We start from the raw sequence: 4,182 nt of genomic DNA on the forward strand, positions 1-4,182 counted from the left end.
TTATTAAATATAAATTTATAAAATGATTTGGATTATATTAAATTTATGATATATTAGTTCAAATAAATATTATGGATTAATATAATAGAGTTAATTATTTAAATCTAATATATATAGATTTAATTAAAGTCTTCTCCATAAAGCCCATATGCCATGTCACTTAAATCTGATTGGCCGAAGAGAGTCCTCTTCCAATCACAACTCCTCTATTTTAAAACTATAAATAGGGGTCCTCATAATTCAGAAAAGAGAACAAAGAATTCTAAACAAGAAGCTAGGGAGAGCTCGTGAATCAAAAGCCACAAATTTCTCTACAAGTTTAAGAATTCAAGAATTCAAGGATTCAAGAATTTAATTGTGTTCAAGTTTAAGAGTTGAAGAATTCAAGCATTCAAGATCAAGATAAAGTTAAAGTTCAAGAACGATCAAGATCAAGACTGCCAGATTCAAGATTAAGCTCGAAGCCCTTGGATTCAACTAGAAGTCAAGATCAAGATATAGTTCAAGTTCAAGAACGATCAAGATCAAGACCGCCGGATTCAAGATCAAGCTCGAAGCCCTTGGATTCAACTAGAAGTCAAGATCAAGATAAAGTTCAAGTTCAAGAACGATCAAGATCAAGCTTGAAGCCCTTGGATTCAACTAGAAGTCAAGATCAAGATAAAGTTCAAGTTCAAGAACGATCAAGATCAAGACCGCTGGATTCAAGATCAAGCTCGAAGCCCTTGGATTCAACTAGAAGTCAAGATCAAGATAAAGTTCAAGTTCAAGAACGATCAAGATCAAAATCACCAGATTCAAGATCAAGCTTAAAGCCCTTGGATTCAACTAGAAGTCAAGATCAAGATAAAGTTCAAGTTCAAGAACGATCAAGATCAAGACCGCCGGATTCAAGATCAAGCTCAAATCCCTTGGATTCTACTAGAAGTCAAGATCAAGATAAAGTTCAAGTTCAAGAACGATCAAGATCAAGATAAAGTTCAAGTTCAAGATCAGGATTAAGTTCAAGTTCAAGATCAAGATTAAGTTCAAGTTAAAGTCAAATTCAAGATCAAGCTAAAGAGCCCTTGAATTTATACTTGAAAAAGCGAATTTAGAGGAATCATAGAGATTGTAACACTTGCACTTTAAATCAATTAAATGATTGTTGCATAATTTTTTTGTTCTTGATTATTATTTTCTTGACGCGAATTTTATTGTCTACAAATTCTGGCACGCCCAGTGGGACAATCTCTACCTCTCATCTCAACTTTTCAAGTATCAAAGAATATCAAAATGACTTCTACTATAGAAGAACAACTAGCAAGCTTGACAAAAACGATTGAAGGCTTGACAAAGTGTGTACACGAACAAGATGCTAAACTTTTGAAGTTAACAAATAAGATGGATAACATGATTGAGAGAAGATCATGTCAAACACTGAAGCTTCATAAAATTCAAGACGAACGAGAGTCTTGCATAAAGCAAACAAATATCAACGAGATTCATCTCTCCGCTGAAGGTTTGATTCCCATTGATCAATTGAAAGACTTTATCATAGAGGTTCTCGAAGACAAATTTGAGTCTTCATCTAAATTTTCTCCCACATATGCAAAGCCATGTACACAAAGGATTGATAACTTGCAAATGCCTAAAGGCTATCAACCTCCTAAGCTTCAACAATTTGATGGCAAAGGAAATCCAAAGCAACATATAGCACACTTTATCGAGACTTGCAATGATGCCGGGACATATGGTGATTATCTCATTAAAGAGTTTGTTCGATCTCTCAAAGAAAATGCCTTTGATTGGTAAACAGATCTCGAACCTAATTCTATAGATTGCTGGGAGCAGCTAGAGCAAGAGCTACTCAATCTTTTCTATAGCATAAGACGCGTCGTTAGCATAATTGAACTTACAAAGGCTCGTCAAGGTAAAGATGAGCTAGTTGTTGACTTTATCAATCGCTGGAGAAGTTTGAGCCTCAACTGCAAAGATCGCCTTAGTGAAACTTCTAGCATTGAAATGTGCATCCAAGGCATGAATTGAGGTCTTCACTACATCTTGCAAGAATTAAAGCCTAATACATTCGAAGAGTTGGCAACTCGTGCACATGACATGGAATTAAGCTTGACTTTAAGAGAAGATCAACGATCTCCTATCTTTGGACCTTATGAAGATGAAGATATAGAAGAACTCCAAAGTGGGGGCAAGTCTGCATCTGAAGATGAGTTTGAAGAGTCAATATATATCTAGACGCTCCTTAACGCATGAGCTTAAACTGCAAGTTACAATGCTCCTCATCGTTTGGGCTAAATCTTCAAGTTATAATGCTCTTAGACACACGAGTCTAAACTGTATATCACAAAGCTCTTAAAATTTGAGTTAAATCTTCAAGTTGAAATGCTCCTAGAAACACGAGCTTAACTGTATGTCACAAAACTCTTTAAATTTGAGTTAAATCTTCAAGTTGAAATGCTCCTTGAAACACGAGCTTAAACTGTATGTCACTTAAATCTTCAAGTTTGAGTTAAATCTTCAAGCTGAAATGCTCCTCAAAACACGAGCTTAAACTGTATGTCACAAAACTCTTCAAATTAGAATTAAATATTCAAGTAGAAATGCTTCTTAAGGTACGAGCCTAAACTGCATGTCACTCCTGTTCCACAAGAGTATAAACTGTGTACGACACAACAAAACAAAACAAAAAAAAATCACTCAATCTCCCAGAACTACGTTGTCACTTGATTCTCTTCATTGAGGTATCTAGGCACTTAGAACCATATTCTAAGTTCACTTGCATGAGTGTTAAAAATTCACATGTTCCCCCTTGATCTGTCACATGAAAGTTAAAGCTATGAGTAATCATTCATAAAACTTCAGACTTGCACCAAATGGTGGTGACTCAATAGGGGCAACCCCTATGAATAAAACTTGTTTCAAGATAAGGTCTTTAAAAATCTCCAAGTATGCAAGTTGAAGTCTTCAATTCTCCATGTATAGAAGTTGAAGTATTAAAATCTTCAAATTCTACAAGTTTAAGTCTTCAAATTTGTCAAGTCTGCAAGTTGAAGTCCTCAAATTCTTCAAGCCTAGTCTTTGAAAGATAAAATATCTCGACAAGACTTGAAGAAGGGGGCATTTGTAGTCATTTAAAATTTGTTAAATATAAATTTATAAAATGATTTGAATTATATTAAATTTATGAATATATTAGTCCAAATAAATATTATGGATTAATATAATTGAGTTAATTATTTAAATCTAATAAATATAGATTTAATTAAAGCCCGCTCCATAAAGCCATATGCCATGTCACTTAAATCTGATTGGCCGAAGGGAGTCCTCTTCAATCACAACTCCTCTATTTTAAAACTATAAATATGTGTCCTCATAATTCAAAAAAGAGAACCAAGAATTCTAAACAAGAAGCTAGAGAAAGCTCGTGGATCAAAAGCCACAAATTTCTCTACAAGTTTAAGAATTCAAGAATTCAAGAATTCAAGAATTTAAGTGTTCAAGTTTAAGAGTTGAAGAATTCAAGCATTCAAGTTCAAGATAAAGTTCAAGTTCAAGAACGATCAAGATCAAGACCGCCAAATTCAAGATCAAGTTCGAAGCCCTTGGATTCAACTAGAAGTCAAGATCAAGATAAAGTTCAAGTTCAGGAACGATCAAGATCAAGACCGCCGGATTCAAGATCAAGCTCGAAGCCCTTGGATTCAACTAGAAGTCAAGATCAAGATAAAGTTCAAGTTCAAGAGCGATTAAGATCAAGACCGCCGGATTCAAGATCAAGCTCGAAGCCCTTGGATTCAACTAGAAGTCAAGATCAAGATAAAGTTCAAGAACGATCAAGATCAAGACCGCCGGATTCAAGATCAAGCTCAAAGCCCTTGGACTCAACTAGACGTCAAGTTCAAGATAAAGTTCAAGTTCAAGAACGATCAAGATCAAGACCGCCGGATTCAAGATCAAGCTCAAAGCCCTTGTATTCAACTAGAAATCAAGATCAAGAACGATCAAGATCAAGACCGCCGGATTCAAAATCAAGCTCGAAACCCTTGAATTCAACTAGAAGCCAAGATCAAGATAAAATTCAAGTTCAAGTTCAAGTTCAAGATCAAGATCAAGATAAAGTTCAAGTTCAAGGTCAAGATTAAGTTCAAGTTAAAGTCAAATTCAAGATCAAGCTCAAGAGCC

At 34.9% G+C, this 4,182-nt stretch overlaps 1 long non-coding RNA gene across 2 annotated transcripts; it reads left to right on the forward strand.

Moving 5' to 3' along the window:
• Positions 1-484: 484 nt before the first annotated feature.
• Positions 485-3,938, forward strand: LOC125819330 (uncharacterized). Of its 2 annotated transcripts, none has more exons than XR_007442453.1 (3): positions 485-593; positions 853-944; positions 3,910-3,938. It is a non-coding gene; the product is annotated as an uncharacterized LOC125819330 (long non-coding RNA). The 2 variants fall into 2 exon arrangements; XR_007442452.1 differs by lacking the exon at positions 3,910-3,938 and adding an exon at positions 3,544-3,572.
• The last annotated feature ends 244 nt before the right edge of the window (positions 3,939-4,182 follow it).

This window comes from Solanum verrucosum, unplaced genomic scaffold, assembly GCF_900185275.1.
Source record: "Solanum verrucosum unplaced genomic scaffold, falcon-dt-bn FXZP01000207.1, whole genome shotgun sequence".
Classification (NCBI taxonomy): domain Eukaryota; kingdom Viridiplantae; phylum Streptophyta; class Magnoliopsida; order Solanales; family Solanaceae; genus Solanum; species Solanum verrucosum.